This window comes from Lepus europaeus, chromosome 1 (genome assembly GCF_033115175.1).
Source record: "Lepus europaeus isolate LE1 chromosome 1, mLepTim1.pri, whole genome shotgun sequence".
Taxonomy (NCBI): domain Eukaryota; kingdom Metazoa; phylum Chordata; class Mammalia; order Lagomorpha; family Leporidae; genus Lepus; species Lepus europaeus.
In genome coordinates, this window is record NC_084827.1 from 10,839,537 (window position 1) to 10,862,886 (window position 23,350).

General features: G+C 42.9%; 1 long non-coding RNA gene and 1 pseudogene across 1 annotated transcript in view; one reads left to right on the plus strand and one right to left on the minus strand.

Annotated features, from left to right (window-relative positions):
• Positions 1 to 23,350, plus strand: part of LOC133761744 (uncharacterized) — a 44,653-nt gene that overhangs the window by 6,614 nt on the left and 14,689 nt on the right. The window lies entirely within an intron of this gene.
• LOC133763174 (palmitoyltransferase ZDHHC6-like) lies at positions 21,446 to 23,076 on the minus strand (annotated as a pseudogene).

Sequence of the window (23,350 nt, forward strand, 5' to 3'; positions counted from 1 at the left end):
GAACTAATAGAGCACCTAAAAAGAAATCTTTGGAGTGAAACTGACACTTTGAGAAGGGATAACTTGAGCTGCTCTTGAATTGCCTATTGAGGAAGAGTTTCATGTTTTTTCTTCATACTACTTGTTGACCTCTTTATTTAACACAGAGTTAATCATATGTATATAAAGTCAATTTAAAATAGATCTTAGTAAAAAGTAATCATGGGAGTAAGAGAGGGAGCAGGAAGTTTGTAACTGTAAAGCTGCATAGTTCTACATACATTCCTATGGACTTACCTCTAAGGGTATAGTTTAAAAATGTGTCAAGGGACTTCAAATTCCATTAAACTTGGTGCTAAAAATGCCATATTAATTGTTAAAGTGATCATATCAAGTGTTAAAGTGAACATATAGATAGGATTAAGTGCTAATGAAATTATATAAATAGGATCAAGTGCCTGGTAATAATAATAGATAGAATTGAAATGGAGAGAATGTCCAACATGGGAAGCAATCCACACAGCAGACTCATAGAATGCCAATCACTTCAAGTAACACTTTGATCTCAGAATTAGCCCTTAAGGCATCCTGGTCTGACTGAAAAGCCCATGAAAGCATTTCAGGGATGTAAAGCCAAGACGCTGTGGCAAAAAATGTTCTACATGAAAGATCTCTGTGAGTGAGACCTTGGTGGAAAGAAGTGGCCATCAAAGAAGGGTGCACTTTTCTTTAAAGGGAGGAGAGAACTTCTACTTTTCTTATGGCTTTGTCCAAATACTGATGGAGCTTGTGGATTCAAAAGGCTCCCATAGCCTAGGTAATTCATGTCAAGAGCCTTGGGTGGTCACTGACATCATACATAAAAGTGCTAATTGTTAAATTAACAACAGGAATCACTATGCACTAACTTCCCATGCAGGACCTCTGTCCTCAATGAGTGGTATTAACAGTTAAGCATAAAACCAGTTCTGAAATTGTGTGTGTATGTGTGCATGCAAATTGTTGAGCTCTTTACTTAGCATGGAGTTGGTCTTCTGTGTACAAAGTTAATTGAAAATGAATCTTAATGGAGAAAGGGACTGGCAAGGGGAAAGGGAGGAAAGGGAGGGGTGCAAGCATGGGTGGGAGGGCAGGTATTGTGGGAATAAAAACTATATTCCTAAAGTTGTATTTATGAAATTTGTATTCCTTAAAAAATTTTTAAAAATTAAAAAAAAAATCACACTAAAAAAAGAAATTATGGAGTATGTATACTATGGAATATAACACAGCAGTAAAAAAATGAAATCCAATCATTTGTAACAAAATGGATGAATCTGTAAAACATCATAATTAGTGAAATAAGCCAATCCCAAAGGGACAAATACCATGTATTGTACCTGATCTGTAAGAACTAATAGAGCACCTAAAATGAAATCTGCAGAAGTGAAATTGACACGTGCAAAAACAGTGACTTGAGCAGCCCTTGTCTTGACCATCAGGGAACAGTTTTGTTTTTTCATTTTTTCTCTTCATGCTATTTATTGAACTATTTACTTAACATAGAGTTAATCGTATGTATATAAAGTCAATTCAATTAAGGATAGATCTCAGTAAGAAATAAGAGTGAGAATACGAGATGGAGGAGGAAGTTTGTAACTGGAAAGCTCTATAGTTCTGCATACTTTCCTAAGGACTAACTTCTAAAGGTACAGCTTAAAAACTTGTCATGGAACCCCAAATCCCATTAAGCTGGGTGATAAAATGTCAACTTAAGTGTTAAGGTTATCATATTAAGTGTTAAAGTGAACATATAGATAGGATTAAGTGTTCAAATGACCATGTAGGTAGGACTAAGTGTAGGGTAATCATAGTAGATAGAATTCAAAAGGAGAGAATGTTCCAACACTGGAAGCAGTCCAAACAGCTGACTCATAGAATGCCAACTGCTTTAAGTAACACTCTGACCTCAGAATCAGCCCTTAAGGCTTCCTGGTATGGCTGAATAGCCCATGAGAGCATTTCAGGTATGGAAAGCTGACACTGGGAAAAAAATGTTCTACATGAAGGATCTCTGTGAGTGAGACCCCAGTGGAAAGAAGTGGCCATCAAAGAAGGATGTACTTTTCTCTGAAGGGAGGAGAGAACTCCCACTTTGCTTATGGCCTTGTCTAACTACTGATGAAGTTTGTGGAGTCAAAAGGCTTCTGTAGCCTATGCAGCTCATGTCAAGAGCCACGGGTAGTCACTGACATCATACATAAGAGTTTTAATTGTTAAATTAACAACAGGAGTCACTGTGCACTAACTCCCTATGCAGTACCTCTGTCCTCAGTGAGTTGTATTATGAGAGTTAACTATGATATTTGTTCTCAAACAGTTGTGTGTTTGTGTGTGTGTGTGTGTGTGCAAATTGGTGAAATCTTTAGTATAGAGTTGGTCTTCTGTGTACAAAGTTAACTGAAAATGAATTTTAATGGAGAATGGGACTGGAAATGGGATAGTGAGCAGAGAGAGGGATGAGAGGGTGGGTAGGGTGGGAAGAATAACTATATTCCTAACATACATGTAAAACTGTATTCCTTAAAAGTAAATTAACTAAAAAAGGAAGACAAATTATGATTTTTTTTCATTGACTCTGAGGATAAGTGACTACCAAATCAGTAAGTTTTAATGACAAAAGCCACCAAGAATAGGAAAATAAACTCTGAAAGATTAGAGATTAAAATACAGACCTGTTTGGAACATACAAGAAGCAAAAAATTATAATCTTTAAAAGGAATAGAACATAGTGAAGATAACAGCATGATAAGTGCTCAGGGCAGAGAGTGAGGAGAGATAGGAGAAGACATCTTGGAAACTTCTGGAAACTCCCTGTATTCTAGGTGTTAATATGAGTGAAGGATACATTAACTTGTAGAAATTTGTTAAGGGAAATATTTTTGTTTTATGTACCTTTCTGCATACTGTTTTACACAGCTAAAAAATTTATCATTTATACCTACAAAATATACCAGGTAAAAACCCTCAAAGTGTGCAATCAGGTTATGTCAATCTACAGGGCACAATGAGGGATGCGGATCACAATGTGTATAGGTTACAAAGGGAAGGTGCAGGACAGAGGAAGCATAAAAGATGACCCCTGGTCCCACCCAGATCAGTGACAGCACTGGCATTGCAGGAGGCTCCTTGTGTACACTGTGATGGTAACTACAGACATGACCTGATGTCCCTGCACTGCAGCATTGCCTCTGTGGATTCAGGAATCCTTGGCATTCTAGAGCCTTGAACTGAGATATGCACTCTTTCCAGTGAGTGACAGATGTGCCCTAATTTATGAAGCCTTTGCAAGAAGGAAGTGTGGTGAGCCTGGCAGAGAAGAGCATTTCCCATCATGCCAGATATTCTGAACTGAGGGCAGTTCCTGGAGGGCAGAGCTGCTGGAGTGTTCCAGGTGTTGAAGAGGCGTTTGGAAATTAGGCCCCAAAGCAGAGGAGAATGGTTGGTGGGCTCCCACAAAGTCCCACAAACTTGGAAATAAGACACAGCCAGAGAAGGGGTAGAACCTACAGCCTGAGGTTCTCACATCCTCATTCTGATGTGTCCCTACAAGTCATCCCAAACACAAACTCATGGAATGGGGTGCACACATGTGTGCACCCAGACACAGGCATGTACATATTCATGTGCATGTACTGCACACACACACACACACATTCCCATGCACACAGTATCTGACAGCAACAGCAATGAAACACCAAGTAGCAGTAGGAATAAAGGACCCTCCAAAAACAGCCTGAGGAGCTGTGCCAGACAGAAAGTGCAGGGAGCTGTCAACGTGGAAGGGAGGATCAGGATAACCAGAAAGAAGAAAGGGATCTTGGAAGCTCACGGTTAGCAAAGAGGAGGAAGAAACCTGTATGTGGTAACATTTTTTTAAAGTGCAGAATAGAACCTACCTTATTGGAGCTACCTATCCCCCAGACCGGCTCAGGTGAGGCCCAGAAGGATCTATTTGGCTAAGGCCTCCACTCGTAGGGGAAAAAGGAAACGAGCTTTCACCGAGGGCTTCTGCAGTCCCCACTAATGCTTACCTGGGCGGACGGAACTGCCCAAAGCCCATGGTGGGTGGAGCCATCACCAACGCATCTCTATCCCAGCGCCACCATACGCCTGCCCCATACACTGGTGCTACTGCCGTCATGACGATGCCCAGGCCACAGACCCCCGCATGGCCAACACTACTCACGTCCATGGCCCAGAAACCAGCAACACCCCTACCGTGAGCCAGTCTCCATCCCAGCTCTTCATGTGTTCCCGGAGCCCAAAGCAGTCACCTCACGTACTCGCTCCCAGCCACGCTCTTGTCTCCTCTCCTCGGCGGTCACCTCCAGTCTCACCTCTGCTCAGGCCACCTGTCGCCTCATTCTCTGACTTGAACAGCACGTCTCCTCCGCCCGCACTTCACCTTGGCCTCAGTCCCTCACGTCTCTGCCCCGAACCTCATGTCATGTTACTTCTCGCCCCCTCCGCCGGCCAGCAGCTGTCCCGTCCAGTCCTGTCCCCTCTGCCTGTCACACACGTCACTTCCTGTGTCCTGGGCCTGCCACGTCACATCCCTTCCGGTCTCCTCAGCCCGCCTCGTCCCGTCCGTCTCCATGTGCAGTGTCTCAACATCCGTTTCTCGGCACCATGTGCGCAGTTGGAAGCTGCAGACACCGGACGTGCGACACCCACATGGCCTCACCTGGAGTAGCAGCCTCACGTCAGGATGTCCGGCCTTGTCCGCCAGAACACGCGTCACGTGCCGCAGGCTCAGCTCACTTCCTGCACAGCACCGCAAGGTCTCCGGGACCCCGCACGCCTGCGTCCCAGGGCCCAGTGCGAAGGCCGAACCCGGCCCCAGTCAGCCGGCGGTCCCGGACTTGTTTCCAGGGCCCCAGGAGTCCCGGGGCCCAGTCCCGGCCGGGCCTCCACAGCCGCCCTCAAATGGCGGGAAAGGCCACGTGGGCAGAGGCCACGCCCCCGTGTGGGGTTGGCGCAGGCCCCGCCCAGCCGCGCCTCAGCGCCGCCGTCCCTCAGGCGGTCGAGGCCACGCACCGTCCACACCGCGGACGCCCTCAGCCCGGCCTTCACCCCCGGAGGACGTCGGCGGCCTGGAGCCCTTGAGGCCATTGCTGGGGACACCAGCTCAAGGAGAAGCCGCCAGGGCCGCGCCCAGGAGCAGAGGCGGCGTGGCGGGATGGCGCTGAGTAACGGCGTTTCCAGAGGGCAGAGTGCCGTCCCGGCCTCGGAACTGACGCTCAGAGCCAGGAAGACGAGGGAGTGGCGCGCACAGCTTCCCGGGAAGAACGAGGTAGGGAGGGTGGTGGCCGGCGTGCAGGGACTGGAAGGAGCGCCAAGGCCCGGCGCAGGCGCCCAGGCCGGCGGGTGCAAGCCCAGGTAGCCCAGCCTTGGCTGCCCGGCCGGGAAAGGAGTCTCAGAACGCCCTGCGTGGATCGGGCCGTAGGAAATGCTGCCTTCATCTGTCCGGTCTCTCACAGGAATGAAGCGTTTCCTTCTGCGCGTGAGCGTGAGCATCTTCAACTTGGGAGCTTTGAGATCTGTCAGGGTTTGATTGCACCTGGCAGGAGCTGGAGACAAGTCCCTAGGATCCCTGTCTTCCGTGGGTTGGAGGAGGCACAGGGCCCCCTGGGTGCTGCAGCCTGGGGGCAGGAGAAGGTGCACAGAAGCTCAAGGTCTGTGTTGGCTGTGAAATCATTAGTTCCCTCATTTGTTCACTGAAAGTTGATAGTTCAAGGCCCGCTAGGGACTCTGGGTTTTGAGTCATAGTAGTCTTTTAAAAATGAGTTTGTGGGTCACATTCTCTCTTAACCAGACTCCCCCATTGTGGTGGAATGAGAAGGCCATGCCAAGGTGGCCACTGGCAAGCGAGTGTCAGTTACTCAGGAATGGCTTTGAAACCCACCTGGCAATGGAGCCTGCCTGGCAACAGGCTGTGATTGGTTGGGGCATAGACCACCCCTTGACCAGATTGGCTGGTCTTGGCTATATAAGATGTTGTTCCAACTGTAATAAACAAGTCTGCGGGCTGCTCGCCTCAAACCTGCTTTCACCCGACTCCCGGGGTCTGTGTGGTGACTCTTGCCCCCACCACACTGCTCCTCTCAGAAACGAATCCACTGCAACATTGTTGAGAAATCAGCAGCAGCACCCCATATCCTCCTTTCCTCAACTTTAAATCCTGTGTTGAAAAATCTGACCCAAACCCCAGAAGTTTATATTAATACAATCCTAAATGGGATTTTAAAATGAATCTGCCCTCCTACAAGGGTCAAAACAATTCTGCATCTTCTGTGCTTCCATGTGAATTTTAGTGTTGTGTTTTCTAGTCCTGTGAAAAATGCTGTTGGTAGTTTGATAGCAATTGCCTTGAGTCTGTAAATGGCTTAGGTAATACAGATATTTTTATAATATTAGCTCTCCAGTCTATGAACATAGAAGATCTTTTTATTTGTGTGTATGTTTGCATTTTTTCTATTAGTATCTCTTCATTGTAGAGATGTGTCACATCTTTGGTTACATTTATTACGCAGTATTTTTTTGTAGCTTTTGTGAATGACATTTTTAATCTCTTAGCAAATTCTTCATTGGTGAATAAAAATGCTATGTTTTTGCATGTTGATTTTGCATAATGCACCTTTATCCAATTTGCTTACTAAATTGGTTATTAATCTCTTGGTAGAGTTTTTAGATTTCTCCCTGTGTATAGTCTATAATTTGCATACATGGGTTATTTGAATTCTTCTCTTCCCATATGATTTTTGTTTATTTTGTTTCTCTAATTGCCCAAATACTTCCATTAGTATTTTGAATAATGATGGTGACAGTGGAAATCCTTTTCTGGTTCTAGATGATTTGTTTGAAAGACTGAGTTACAGAGAGAGGTAGAGACAGAGAGAGAGGCCTTCCATCTGCTGGTTCACTCCCCATTTGGCCAAAATAGCCAGAACTGCACCAATTGAAGCCAGGAGCCAGGAACTTCTTCCACGTGGGTACAGAGATCCAAGGACTTGGGCCATATTCCACTGCTATCCCAGGCCATAGCAGAGAGCTAGATCAGAAGAGGAGCAGCCAGGACTAGAGCCCATATGGGATGCCAGTGCTTCAGGCCAGGGCTTTAACCTGCTGCATCACAGTGCTGGCACCAGAAGAAATGCTTTAAGCTTTACCACGTTCACTATTTTACTGGCTGTGGATTTTTCCTATACAGCTTTATTAGGTTGAGGTATGCAAATTCCAACCCCTGTTTGTTCAAGATTTCATGATGAATTGATGTAGGTTTTTATCAAATGCTTTTTATTTTTTTATTAATTTATTTTTTATTTATTTGACAGGTAGAGTTATAGACAGTGAGAGAGAGAGAGAGAGAGAGAGAGAGAGAGAGAAAGAGAAAAGTCTTCCTTCCGTTGGTTCACTCCCCAAATGGCCACTACAGCTGGTGCTGCACTGATCCGAAGCCAGGAGCCAGGTGCTTCTTCCTGGTCTCCCATGTGGATGCAGGGGCCCAAGCACTTGGGCCATTCTCCAGTGCCCTCCTGGGCCACAGCAGAGAGCTGGACTGGAAGAGAGGCAGCTGGGACTAGAACCCAGCACCCTTATGGGGTCCTCTGCAGGTGGAGGATTAACCAAGTGAGCCATGGTGCCGGCCCCTCAAATGCTTTTTCTACATTAACTGAGATGGGCACATGGTATTTATCTTTGGTCTGTTGATGTGATGATACATTACATTCATTGATTTTTGGATATTGAATCATCATTGCATTCCTAGAATAAACCTCACTTGATCGGGATGTACTTTTTTTTTCTTTTCTTTTGTTTTAATGTAATGTTGGAATCGACTTCCTAGACTTTGTTGAGAATTTTTGCATCTATTGACCTATAACTTTGCTGTTTTTGCTGTTCTTTCTCTTTGTCTGGTTTTTGGTTCAAGATAATACTGGCCTCGTAAAATTAGTTTGGAAGCACCTCCTTTAATGTTCTGGAATAGTTTGGCTAGAGCTTGCCCAGAGAAAAGCTAGCCACATTCCTCATTTAGACAGAATTGAAAGTTCACAGGCATCTGGAACTCACCAAGAGATCATTGCTTCCTGTCCTATTGCTATCTGGAGCCCTAACACTCTGTGCTTTTGGAATTCACCCTGGAGTGCTGTCACCTCCTGCCTTGGAGGGACATCCTGTGACATCTCTGAGCCTCTGAACACAGAATCGTCCTGATGCAGTGCAGCATCAGCCATCTTGCCTAATTACCGAAGGACATGGAAAGCTGCCTGACACAAAGGAGAAAAACCACACAGCAACTTTGCAGGTTGCAGTCAGGGACAGAAGATGCTCTAGTGTTGAAATGCAGATTTGAACAAAGGGACCATGACCCCTACTTTCCTACCATGACCATGGTGTGCCATGCACAATCTGACTTAAGTCAGTAATAGTAATTCTTTCTGGACCTTTTCCTTCATGGCTTCCTCTGTGCCTCTTTTCCCTGCCCCCATTCCAAACTTTCTCTTTTTTGTCTCTTTCATTTTCTCTACTCTCTCTCTACTGCCACACTTCTGCCACTTTCTTCTCTTTGACGCATTGTACCCTCTTCCCAACACCTGCATCTCCCAGGTTATGTCAGCTTCATTGTGCTGGATAGGGCACTCAGCACTGATTCAGATGATTTCTGTAATGTTTCTGTGGTGGGAAATTTGCTTGGCTGCCAGCATAAAGGTTGCAAAGAACATTCACCACTGAAAGTCTTTCATACCCTCTTATTCTGGGATCCTCTAGGACTAAAAGTTGACATGATGCAATGGAATTCATGATACCCCAGGCCCTTGTAGCAAATACCTCCTTCCACTGAGCATTTTTTTGACAGGCAGAGTAGACAGTGAGAGAGAGAGAGACAGAGAAAGGTCTTCCTTTTTGCCGTTGGTTCACCCTCCAATGGCCACCACGGCCTGCGCATCACGCTGATCCGAAGCCAGGAGCCAGGTTCTTCTCCTGGTCTCCCATGTGGGTGCAGGGCCCAAGCACTTGGGCCATCCTCCACTGCCTTCCCAGGTCAAAGCAGAGAGCTGGCCTGGAAGAGGGGCAACCAGGACAGAATCCGGTGCCCCAACCAGGACTAGAACCTGGTGTGCTGGCGCCGCAAGGTGGAAGATTAGCCTATTGAGCCACGCCGGCTCCACTGAGCGTTTACTGGGCACTATCAGGTGTCAGGTCCTGCACTGGAAGGGCGCTGCATAAGGAGTACATCTCAGGTCCCTTGATCATGAAGTTCACTTGCGGAGACATTGAGAGGGAGCAGCAAAGTAGGTGCAGAGCCTGTTCAAGTCCTTCCTGTGTGCCTACCCTCTGGGTCTTGTTTGACTTGGGGTGACCATGAGGATGAAGCATGGTGAAGAATGGTAAGTGCGTGACTTTGGCCTGAGTGGTACAGCTATCACCAGAAGAGGGCTGCCTTCTGCAAGGCAAGAAGCAGGTGGGATCAACTTGTGACCTTGTGTTTGGGTGTGCAATGCAACAGCTCATTCATGTCAATGATCAAAGTTGCCCAAAGATAAGAATTATTGTGACCAGCACAAGCTGGTTGTGAATGTGTCCTCAAGTGAGAGTGAAGGGATTGGGAGTGTCTTCTCACCACCTGGGAACACTCTGTGACTTTACAGTGTGTCATCTCTGATATACTTGATTGGTGTGTGGCTGTTAATGGAAAAGGTTGGTGGCTCAAACCCTAGGAACTTCTAGTCCTCAGATGTTCTAGTTGTCAGCTAAATTTTTTCTGGCTCCTAATTCTGTCACATTTACTCAAGTCTAAAGCTGTTTTATCTTTCAGGCAGGGAGGTCACTGCCACATTGAGATCTTCCCAGTCTCCTTCTGATTTGATGTATGTGTGTTGCTGGGTGGCTGTGAAGTGTCAGTGTTTGGAAGTTTGCATGGTGTCCTGATAGCTAGTGGTTTCTCCCTGTCCTTACCAGATGCCCCTGGTCTGGCTGCACTGTCATGGAGTGAGGCTGCTCTGACCCAGGTGAACCAGCACCTGGACTCCAGGAGTACTCCCAGTACCTGCAGGTGAGGGCACATGTGAGGAACTGACCAACTGTTCTGACTCTAGTTGATGTAGGTCAATATGCTATATTAACCATGGTATCCTAGAATGCCACCGACACTGTGATTATGAATAGTTGTATCTTGACATAAAATATTAATAAATAGACATTCTTTTGAATGTATGTTTATTTTAACTTTTAATTTTTTAATTTGACAGGTAGAGTTATAGACAATGAGAGAGACAGAGAGAAAGGTCTTCCTTCCATTGGTTCACTCCTCAAATGGCCGCTACAGCTGCAACTGCGCTGATCCGAAGCCGGGAGGCAGGTGCTTCTTCCTGGTCTCCCATGCGGGTGCAGGGGCCCAAGCACTCAGGCCCTCCTGGGACACAGCAGAGAGCTGGACTGGAAGAGGAGCAACCGAGACTAGAATCGGTGCCCATATGGGATGCCGGCGCCACAGGCTGAGGGTTAACCAAGTGAGCCATGGCGCTGGCCCCTATTTTAACTTTTAATTAGTTTTTAACAGATTCAGTATGGTTCATAGATGCAATTCTTTTATTTTTAAGATTTATTTATTTGAGAGGCAGCGTTACAGACAAATAGAGAGAGAGACAGAGAGAAAGTCTTCCATCTGCTGGTTTACTCCCCAAATGGCCGCAGTGGCTGGAGTTGGGCCCATATGAAGCCAGGAACTTTTTCCAGGTCTCCAAGTGGGTGCAGGAGATCAAGTGCTTGGGCCTTCTTCCACTGCTTTCCCAGGCCATTAGCAGGGAGCTGGATTGGAAGTGCAGCAGTCATGACTCAAACCAGTGCCCTGGAGGAATGCTGGCGCCACAGGCAGAGGTTTTACCTGCTATACCTCAGTGCTGGCCCCCATTGATACAATTCTAATAGACATTCCTTTTAGAGTAGTTCTACATTTACAGATCAACTGAGCAAATAGTATAGAGGGTTACTACATATCCCCTGCCCCCTAATGTTTCTGCTGCGTGAACATTAGTATGCAAGTCTCTGGGTGGATATGTTATCATAAGCAAGTGGATCACAGCAAAAAAGTTACAAATAATCAAACAAGTTAATAAATAAACCAAATTTGAAACATAGTTTCTCTGTTGCCTTGTTCCAGGAACTACTCCCTCTTCCTCTGCTTTCAGGTTCAGCAGTGGTAACGACTGCCTTTGTTGCTGCCCTGAAATTCTGTGGTTTCCTCCCCCATATGTGGAGAAAAACCAAAGACATGGTTTCATAGGTAGATCAGTATGTACAGTGACCAAAAGCAGACAGAAGTGCATGGTTCCTGCACTATGGCCTTACTCAGAGTTTAGGACACATGTGAAGGAAAATTCTCCTATTAGGTAGAATAATGGTGGTGGATCTAACAGTTCACTCTGTGTGAAAGGAGAAATAACCTGAAGACCAGGTCAACACTAATTCATAGGCAGTATTTAGCAAATTGTGCGGCTGGTTAGAGGATGGATTTACTAGGAAGCACACCACGTTTGAAGATAGGCGATTCCAATATAAATGCTCCTAATATAGCATCTACAGAGAGGTTGGTGCTTGCTCAATGACCCAAGAGACAAAGACAGAAAACATTGTACTTTTTCTTTCCAAAGCTGATCTGATGCTATTTGGTACCAAAAGACAAAAGGAGATATGGCTGTCTTCCCTGGTGGACTACAGGAATGTCATTGGTGAAGACTGATTATATGAGACCCCTTCTATCATAGTGGAGATAGTGTTTGTCCTCATTGACATGGGACTTTAGCATAGATTTGCCTTTGTTGCCCACAGGACTTCTGCCAGCATATGCAGATGCGTAGAATACCTCACATATTATAACTTTTTACCACACAGTAATACCTCTGACAGATACTTTATGTATTAGCAACTACAGTAGAGCAATAGATCATGCCTGTAGAAGTCATGGTCTAATATCAGCCAGCAGCAGTTGCCTTAAGAACACTGCACTGCTGAAGGCTTAGCTGTGGGTTCAGCAAAGCAGCCCTTGGCAGGTGGTTTTATGGATTTGTTTTAGTGTTTTTTTAATTTTAGTTCTTTTAAAAAATATGAGAAATTTGGCCGGTGCCGTGGCTTAACAGGCTAATCCTCCGCCTTGCGGTGCCGGCACACCGGGTTCTAGTCCTGGTTGGGGCGCCGGATTCTATCCCGGTTGCCCCTCTTCCAGGCCAGCTCTCTGCTATGGCCCAGGAAGGCAGTGGAGGATGGCCCAAGTGCTTGGGCCCTGCACCCGCATGGGAGACCAGGAGAAGCACCTGGCTCCTAGCTTCGGATCAGTGCAATGCACCGGCCGCAGCGGCCATTGGAGGGTGAACCAACGGCAAAAAGGAAGACCCTTCTCTCTGTTTCTCTCTCACTATCCACTCTGCCTGTCAAAAAAAAAATGAGAAATTCATAAAGTGAATACTATGCACACACATAATTCTATATTTTTGGAAATATATTTCAGAGATAGATTTTCAAAATAGGAATTGCTGGATGAAGGAGTAAATGCTTATACAATTTAATTAAATGCTGCCAAATTTCCCTGCCATTTTACATTTCCACATCAGAGCATGAGAATGCCCACTTTCCATGGCTTCTCCTACATGGCATGATGTCAAGCTTTTAGATTTTTGCCAATCTTATTTATGAAATATAAGATTTTAATATGGTTACATTTGCCTTGTTCTTATATATGAAAGAGGTTATACAATATGTAACAAAATATAAGGTCCAATTTAATTTCTTTTATTCTGAATTATTACAAAATTTTCAAGTAATGCATTGTTCTGCAATGCTCCATTTTTAAGAAACTGATTATCAGGAATATTAATCCTTTGTCACACATGCACACACTTCTTACTATTGCCTCTGGATTTAAGCCTAGTTTGGAAAGTTTTCTTCTGTATATCAAGGCACTTTTTCTTTTCCAGCTGTGATCATTTTGGAATTTCTAGAAGTGTATGGTATTTGTAGATTTAATTTTTACCTTTACTGTGTTGTAGTTCAGTTGTCCTAATGTAATTAATTAAAATTCATCTTTTCCTTACTTGCTCAAATGCCAAATTTCTACATGCATTTGTGTATATTTTCCTATATCTTCTGTTCCAAGGTGTCTGCCTATTCATATAGCCACAAAAATACAAATATTTTAGTTACTGTGGTTTTGTATGTTTTCTGTGTTTATTTTAATGTTTTAAATTCACTCTCCTATTATTCTTGAAGTTTTCCTGACAATTCTTACTTGGATTTCCGTCCTTATGATTTTTTATGAACAAAACCTGTCCAACTCCAGACATTTTTTCTGTATGTGAAGCCTGTATGCTCATTTTTTCCCTGAAATTTTATTATCACTCCTTATGGCTTGAAATGGTTTCTCCATTACTACTTTTGAGATTTCCAAATCTGTAATCATGCTATCTATGAACAGAAAAATGTTTTGGCTTGGCTGAGCAGCAAGATGGCGGGATAGGAAGGGAGCACACTGATAGTCCGGGAAGAGACAGTTCAATAAAAGTGGAGATACTGCAGGTTCAAGGAAGAGTAGGGGAAGAAACAGCAGAGGAAACTCTTCCGGAACTAGTGATTCACAGTGGACCTGCGTGGAGAGCGTGGGAGCCCACGGTTCGGGACACCAACGGCAGAATCAACACACCAGCGCTGGAATGTGAGGTGAGCTGAACCTCAATAGCCCGAGACACCAGCGGGAAAGCGGAAAGAGGAGACTAGAAGGAACGAGGTTTGAAACCCCGTAGGAAAAGTTCACCAGGCTATCAAGAAGAGAGAGGAAAAAAAAAGTGACCGATACGGGCACGAGTTTCTCTCTCTCCGCTTACCTCTCAAAGGCGAGCAAGACAAAGAGCAGGCGCCATTCTGGACATACATCATAAGTGGGGCAACCTCAGGACTGCACCCGCCCTCAGCCAAGCAGAAAAACCTGACTTTGTGGGGGGGTGACATAACAGGAGATTAGGACCTAGTGAATGTGTGGTGCTAATGAACTGAGACTGTGAAAAAAGGGGATGATGGGGGAGAGAACTCATGGAATTCACATGAGTACTCTCCAGAGATGCTACAATTCGGTAACCTTGGCAACCCAGTGGGAGACTGCAGGAGCCCACACTGAGGGCAGCACAGATTCCCTGTGTGGTCCTTGGGAAAGAGCTTCCGATCTCTGGCTCGTGTGAGTATATCATTCGCCTGCTAACTACCTCCAATTCTGCTCAGCTGTTCGGAATTACTTCCCTTTTGAATCAAAAAAAGAGAGAGATTTACCACGCCTAACCTGGGAGTGTCACCTTTGGCACACCCTTAACCCTGAGGAACCAAACAGAGCTCTCAGGCCACACCCATCTCAAGCCTCTAAGGCTCCATCAAAAGCAGACAGTCCACTTAATATAGTCATAGTATAACAAGAAAAAACACCACAGCAAGGGAAGGAGAATCCAAAGAATATCTCTACAATGCCAAGCAACAAACGCAGAAACTGAGCAAACAAGAACAAGGAAGACATTATGACACCCCCAAATGAACAAGACACCCCAAGCCAAGATTATGAAGATGATGAGATGGAAGATGCAAGATACAGATTTCAAAAAATTTATGATAAAAACAATTAGAAGTTTTCAAAAACAAATGCTTGAGCTACGGAATTCCTTACTGGACAGGATAGAAAACCTCCTTCGAGAAAATGAAATCTTAAGGAGGAATCAAAATGAAACGCAGAAACTAGTAGAACAGGAAAGTGTGATAGTGAAGAGAAATCAAAATGAAATGAAGAACTCAATAGATCAAATGACAAACACATTAGAGAGTCTTAAAAACAGAGTCAGTGAAACAGAAGAGAGAATATCAGACTTAGAGCACAGGAAAGTATATAGTCAAACCAAAGAAAAGAAGAAGAAATTAGAAATCTAAAAAATATTGTTGGGAATCTACAGGATACTATTAAAAAACCCAACATTCGAGTTCTAGGAGTTCCTGAAGGCATGGAGAGAAGGAAAGGATTAGAAGGCCTTTTTAGTGAGATACTTGCAGAGAATTTCCCGGGTTTGGAGAAGGACAGAGACATCCTAGTACAAGAAGCTCATAAAACCCCTAGTAAACATGATCAAAAGAGATCCTCACCATGACACATAGTAATCAAACTCACCACAGTGAAACATAAAGAAAAGATTCTAAAATGTGCAAGAGAGAAACGTTAGATTACTCTCAGAGGATCTCCAATTAGACTCACAGCAGACTTCTCATCAGAAACCCTACAAGCTAGAAGGGAATGGCGAGACATAGCCCAGGTACTAAGAGAGAAAAACTGCCAGCCCAGAATATTATATACTGCAGAGCACTCATTTGTGAGTGAAGGTGAAATTAAGACTTTTCATAGCAAACAGAAACTGAAAGAATTTGTTGCCACTCATCCAGCCATGCAAAAGATGCTTAAAGATGTGTTACACACAGAAACACAGTCACCAATATGAAAGAAGGTAAAGGAAGGAAACCTCACAGCAAAAGATCACAGGAAGCTCAAAGCATATATTAAAAAATATCTTTGGCAAATGGCAGGGCAAAGTTACTACTTGTTAATAGTCACATTGAACGTTAATGGCCTGAACTGTCCAGTTAAAAGACACGATTGGCTGACTGGGTTAAGGAACAAAACCCATCTATTTGCTGCTTACAAGAAACACATCTTTCCAACAAAGATGCATATAGACTGAAAGTGAAAGGCTGGAAAAAGATATACCATGCCAACAGAAATGAAAAAAGAGTGGGCGTAGCCATCTTAATATCAGACAAAATAAACTTTACCACAAAAACTGTTAAGAGAGACAAAGAGGGGCACTATATAATGAATAAGGGATCAATTCAACAGGAAGATATAACGATTATCAATGTATATGCACGTAATTACAGGGCACCAATTTATTTAAAAGATTTGTTAAGGGACTTAAAGGGAGACTTAGACTCGAATACAATAGTACTGGGGGACTTCAATACTCCACTCTCAGAAATAGATCAACAGGACAGAAGATCAACAAGGAGACAGTAGATTTAAATGACACTATAGCCCAAATGGATCTAACAGGTATCTACAGAACTTTTCATCCTACACATAAAGCATTTACATTCTTCTCAGCAGTACATGGAACCTTTCTAGGCTGGATCACATACTAGGCCAGAAAATTCAAAAGAATTAGAAATTTTACAATGCAGCTTCTCAGACCATAAAGGAGTGAAGTTGGAAATTAGCAACTCAGGAATCCTTAGAGCATATGCAAACACATGGAGATTGAACAACATGCTCCTGAATGAACAATGGGTCATAGAAGAAATCAAAAGAGAAATAAAAAATTTTCTGGAAGTAAACGAGGATAACAGCACAACATAACAAAACTTATGGGATACAGCAAAAGTAGTGTTATGAGGAAAGTTTATATCAATAGGTGCCTACATCAAGAAATTGGAGAAGCACCAAATGAGCTTTCAGTTCATCTTAAGGATCTAGAAAAACTGCCACAAACCAGACCCAAAACTACTAGGACAAGAGAAATAATTAAAATCAGAGAAGAAATCAACAGGATTGAATAAAGAAAAAATTACAAAAAACCAGCCAAACGAGGAGCTTGTTTTTTGAAAAAAATAAACAAAATTGACATCCCATTGGCCCAACTAACTAATAAAAGACCCAAATCAAAAAACTCAGAGATGAAAAAGGGAACATAACAACAGACACAACAGAAATAAAAAGAGTCATCAGAAATTACTACAAGGACTTGTATGCCAGCAAACAGGGAAATCTATTAGAAATGGATAGATTCCTGGACACATGCAACCTACCTAAATTGAACCAGGAAGACATAGAAAACCTAAACAGACCCATAACTGAGACAGAAATTGAAACTAATAAAGGCCTTCCCAACAAAGAAAAGCCCAGGACCAGTTGGATTCCTGCTGAATTCTATGACATTTAAAGAAGAACTAACTCCAATTCTTCTCAAACTCTTCAGAACAATTGAAAAAGAGGGAATCCTCCCAAATTCTTTTTATGAAGCCATCATCACCTTAATTCCTAAGCTGGAAAAAGATGCAGCATTGAAAGAGAATTACAGACCAATATCCCTGATGAACATAGATGCAAAAATCCTCAATAAATTCTGGCCAATAGAATGCAACAACACATCAGAAAGATCATCCACCCAGACCAAGTGGGATTTATCCCTGGTATGCAGGGATGGTTCATTGTTCACAAAACAATCAATGTGATACACCACATTAAAAGAATGCAGAAGAAAACCCATATGATCATCTCAATAGATGAGAGAAAGCATTTGATAAAATACAACACCCTTTCATGATGAAAACTCTAAGCAAACTGGGTATGGAAGCAACATTCCTCAATACAATCACAGCAATTGATGAAAAACCCACAGCCAACATCCTATTGAATGGGGAAAAATTGGAAGCATTTCCACTGAGATCTGGTACCAGACAGGGATGTCCAGTCTCACCACTGCTATTCAATATAGTTCTAAAAGTTTTAGCTAGAGCTATTAGGCAAGAAAAAGAAATTAAAGGGATACAAATTGGGAAGGAAGAACTCAAACTATCCCTCTTTGCAGATGAAATGATTCTTTATTTAGAGGATTCAAAGAACTCTACTACAAGACTATTGGAGCTCATAGAAGAGTTTGGCAAAGTAGCAGGATATAAAATGAATGCACAAAAATCAACAGCCTTTGTATACACAGGCAATGCCGTGGCTGAGGAAGAACTTCTAAGTTCAATCCCATTCACAATAGCTAAAAAACAATGAAATACCTTGGAATAAACTTAACCAAGGACATTAAAGATCTCTACGATGAAAATTACAAAACCTTAAAGAAAGAAATAGAAGAGGATACCAAAAAAATGGAAAAATCTTCTATGCTCATAGATTGGAAGAATCAATATCATCAAAATGTCTATTCTCCCAAAAGCAATGTATAGATTCAATGCAATACCAATCAAAATACTGAAGACATTCTTCTCAGATCTGGAAAAAATAATGCTGAAATTCATATGGAGACACAGGAGACCTCGAATAGCTAAAGCAATCTTGTACAACAAAAACAAAGCCGGAGGCATCGCAATATTTCAGGACGTACTACAGGGCAGTTGTTATCAAAACAGCATGGTACTGGTAGAGAAACAGATGGATAGACCAATGGAACAGAATAGAAACACGAGAAATCAATCCCAACATCTACAGCCAACTTATATTTCATCAAGGATCCAAAACAAACCCTTGGAGTAAGGACAGTCTATTCAATAAATGGTTCTGGGAAAATTGGATTTCCACATGCCCTACCTTTCACCTTACACAAAAATCCACTCAACATGGATTAAGGACACCATCAAATTATTAGAGAACATCAGAGAAACCCTGCAAGATATAGGTACTGGCAAAGACTTCCTAGAAAAGACCCCAGAAGCACAGGCAGTCAAAGCCAAAATTAACTATTGGGATTGCATCAAATTGAGAAGTTTCTGTACTGCAAAAGAAACAGTCAGAAAAGTGAAGAGGCAACCGACAGAATGGGAAAAAATATTTGCAAACTATGCAACAGATAAAGGGTTGATAACCAGAATCTACAAAGAGATCAAGAAACTCCACAACATCAAAACAAGCAACCCACTTAAGAGATGGGCCCAGGACCTCAATGGACATTTTTTTTTCTTTTTTCTTTTTTGACAGGCAGAGTGGATAGTGAGAGAAAGAGACAGAGAGAAAGGTCTTCCTTTTTGCCGTTGGTTCACCCTCCAATGGCCACTGCGGCCTGCACATCTCGCTGATCCAAAGCCAGGAGCCAGGTGCTTCTCCTGGTCTCCCATGCGGGTGCAGGGCCCAAGCACTTGGGCCATCCTCCACTGCCTTCCTGGGCCACAGCAGAGAGCTGGCCTGGAAGAGGGACAACCGGGATAGAATCCGGCGCCCCAACCGGGACTAGAACCCGGTGTGCCGGCGCCGCAAGGCGGAGGATTAGCCTGTTAAGCCACGGCGCCAGCCAATAGACATTTTTCAAAAGAGGAAATCCAAATGGCCAACAGACACATGAAAAAATGCTCAAGATCACTAGCAATCAGGGAAATGCAAATCAAAACCACAAGGAGGTTTCACCTCACCCCGGTTAGAATGGCTCACATTCAGAAATCTACCAACAATAGATGCTGGAGAGGATGTGGGGGAAAAGGGACACTAACCCACTGTTGGTGGGAATGCAAACCGGTTAAGCCACTATGGAAGTCAGCCTGGGGATTCCTCAGAAATCTGAATACAACCCTACCATACAACCCAGCCATACCACTCCTTGGAATTTACCCAAAGAAATGAAATTGGCAAACAAAAAAGCTGTCTTCACCTTAATGTTTATTGCAGCTCAATTCACAATAGCTAAGACCTGGAACCAACCCAAATGCCCATCAACAGTAGACTGGATAAAGAAATTATGGGACTTGTACTCTATAGAATACTATACAGCAGTCAAAAACAATGAAATCCGGTCATTTGCAACAAGATGGAGGAATCTGGAAAACATTATGCTGAGTGAATTAAGCCAGTCCCAAAGGAACAAATATCATGTGTTCTCCCTGATCAGCGACAACTAACTGAGCACCAGAGGGGAAACCTGTTGAAGTGAAATGGACACTATGAGAAACAGAGACTTGATCTGCTCTTGTCCTGACTGTTGATGTACAATGTATACTTTATCTATTTTAGTATTTTTGTTTTGTTTTGTTCTAGTACTTTTGGTTGAACTCTGTAATTAACACACAATTATTCTTAGGTGTTTAAATTTTAACTGAAAAGTGATCCCTGTTAAATATAAGAGTGGGAATCAGAGAAGGAGGAGATGTACAATTTGGGACATGCTCAATCGGACTTGCCCCAAATGGTGGAATTAGAAACGTGCCAGAGGATTCCAATACAATCCTATCAAGGTGGCGTGTAACAATGCCACCTCACTAGTTCAAGTGATCAATTTCAGTTCACAGTTGATCACACTGATAGGTCTAAGAGTCAGAGGGATCACCCAAACAAGACAAGTGTCTGCTAACACTAAATGATAGAATTAAAAAGGAGAGAATGATCCATCATGGGAAGCGGGATACATAGCAGACTCATAGAATGGCAGATGTCCTAAATAGCACTCTGGCCTCAGAATCAGCCCTTAAGAAATTTGAATCTGGCTGAAGAGCCCATGAGAGTATTTTAGGCATGGAAAGCCAAGACACTCTGGGAAAAAAAAAAGACCTAAATGAAAGGTCTCTGTGAGTGAGATCCCAGTGGAAAGAACAGGGCCATCAAAGAAGGAGGTACCTTTCTCTGAAGGGAGGAGAGAACTTCCACTTTGATTATGACCCTGTCGGAATAAGATCGAAGTCGGCGAACTCAAAAGGCTTCCATATCCTTGGCAACTCATGACTAGAGCCTAGGGAGATTACTGACACCATAAACAAGAGTGTCAAATTGTTAAGTCAACAACAGTAGTCACTGTGTACTTACTTCTCATGTGGGATCTGTCCTTAATGTGTTGTCCAATGTGAAGTAATGCTATAACTAGTACTGAAACAGTATTTTACACTTTGTGTTTCTGTGTGGGTGCAAACTGATGCAATCTTCACTTAATATATACTAAATTGATCTTTTGTATATAAAGATAATTGAAAATGAATCTTGATGTGAATGGAATGGGAGAGGGAGTGGGAGATGGGAGGGGTGCGAGTGGGAGGGAAATTATGGGGGGGAAGCCATTGTAATCCATAAACTGTACTTTGAAAAGTTATATTTACTAAATAAAAAATATTAAAAAAAGAAAGAGGTCTCACAGAAAGCCAAATTAAACATTTAGAAAAAAAAGAAAAGAAAAAACTTTTGCTTCTTTGTTTCTGTTTTTTTTTTTTTACAGAACATACATTAATCTTTATTTGATTTGACAAAATCTGCATTATTAAAAGACAGGTAATAAAATCTGAGCTTATATTGAATCTGACAATATAAGAGATATAAAGTGAGGGGAAATAAAAGCATCACATGCAGTTGTTTTTGGCAAAGAGAGAACTACATCTGCAGGTAAGGTCCAGAGTGTGTATCACATAAAAAAATCCTAGAGAAAATGCAATTTCGACTTACTTGGTAAAATGGTTTTCCCTTTTGGGTGGAAGAAGAGGTGGTAAAAAGAGTAGGATTCAAAGGCATATACAGAATGGCTTCTCCATTTCAAAACAGTATAAAAATATTTATATTGTGGCACTAGGGCACCTTTGAGGAAAAGAACACCTTCACCAGAGTAGACTCTTTGCATAATTATTGAGTAGTTATGTACAATTTTCAAGTAATAAAGCAGCTTTAAAGAATCATTTCACATTTACAGTGGCTATCTATTTTCTTCTCGCCCTTTGGGGCCAGATCTGTTTCTGCATCACAGGGACACTTTTCCACATACAGTTTCTTGGGAACCATCCTCTGATTCTTGAAACATGTTCTACAAAGGAATCATTAAGAGTTTTGTCTCTATAACCAGTAATGTAAACCTCTCATGGCCAATGTGAACTCCCCTTTTTGTAGCTGTATTTGAGGTTCTTCAGTGCAAGGGCTCATAAAGTAGGTTTTGATTCCTTTATTCAAAGGACAGCAGGCACCACCATAATCCTCTATTACTTTATAGTGAACACTTCTGACTCTCTTACCTGCTTTTTTTTAATTTTAAAATTTTTTTATTATTTTTTTTTTGACAGGCAGAGTTAGACAGTGAGAGAGAGAGAGAGAGACAGACAGAGAGAAAGATCTTCCTTCTGTTGATTCACTCCCCAAATGGCTGCTATAGCTGGTGCACCACGCTGATCCAAAGCCAGGAGCCAAGTGCTTCCTCCTGGTCTGCCATGCAGGTGCAGGGCCCAAACACTTGGGCCATCCTCCACTGCCTTTCTGGGCCACAGCAGAGAACTGGACTGGAAGAGGAGCAACCGGGACAGAATCCGGCGCCCCAACCGGAACTAGAACCTGGGGTGCCTGCGCCGCAGGCAGGGGATTAGCCTAGTGAGCCATGGTGCCAGCCTGCTTTTTGTTTTAACTGTTCTATTGTTAAGCTATACTGGTGACAGCTTTCTCATATTGGCCATTTCAGTCCATCTCTATCAGGGGCCCCTGACCAGATAAATACCTGTTTGAAGTTCTTCCATCTATCTCCCAAATCATAAAGAAAAACAAAGACTTCAGCTGATAATATTAATTTGATATTTAGCCTTCTCTTCAATCCTTGATTCAATAGAAGTTTTGTTTGAGAATTATTTTCATCTGGATTAAAAAAACAACATCCCAACAGCTATAGTTGTTCCTCATGCTAACCCCAAGGCAAACAAGTTGGCAGCAAATGCAGCTAATCCAAAGGGAACAATTGGAAGAGGATCTCTCCGTATCAGTCTTTACTGTGTTCCACCCAGAGGAGAGCTGATTATAAAGCTGTGTGTACATAGTCATAACAAAAATGAAAGCAGTATGGATACAACCCAGTTTCTCTGACAGGAGAAACAATGTGAATGAAGCATGATTTTGGTAACTACAATTGTTGATCCAAGGACAGTGATGATCCATATTCATTACACATCTGTTACACTTTCTACAGTGTGTAGAATGTGAATGTGATGTGAATGTGGTGCCTTGGATGCTTGGCAGACTACAATACTCGAGATATACGGTATCCTGAGAATTTTCCGGTTTCCACCGCAGAGGACAAAGCCAGGACCAACAAACATGGCATTGAAGTAATTATAATGAATCATGACAGTCCAACTTATCAACATGATGAAATTCACACTTCCTCCAGTTGTATGTAAGGGTCAGTACCACAGCACAGAGTCAATCATGGCCATCGTTGAACATATTGCTATAACACCAAGGGCTATGATGGGACCCCAGTGACACAATCTCTTTGATTCTTGGAGATTTTCAAACTTGATAACTGAGCAGAATGTACCCATTTTGGCACAGAAGAATGTCTTCCTACTTCTAAAAATTACAGATTTCCTTTTTTCTTTGCACACGTTTCTATGTGTGTTCCTTAATTGTCATGCCTTCAAACTGTGGGATGCTAACACAGACCATGCCATTTTCACTGCTAAGGACTCAAAGTTCTCTATCCTTACTAGAAGAATCTAGTATCTTGGTTGGAAACTCAACCTCAGTATGGCCTGGCTGCCTGCTCCACAGCCATTGCATTTCTGGGGTGGTCTGGGCTCACTGGAACAGATTTTC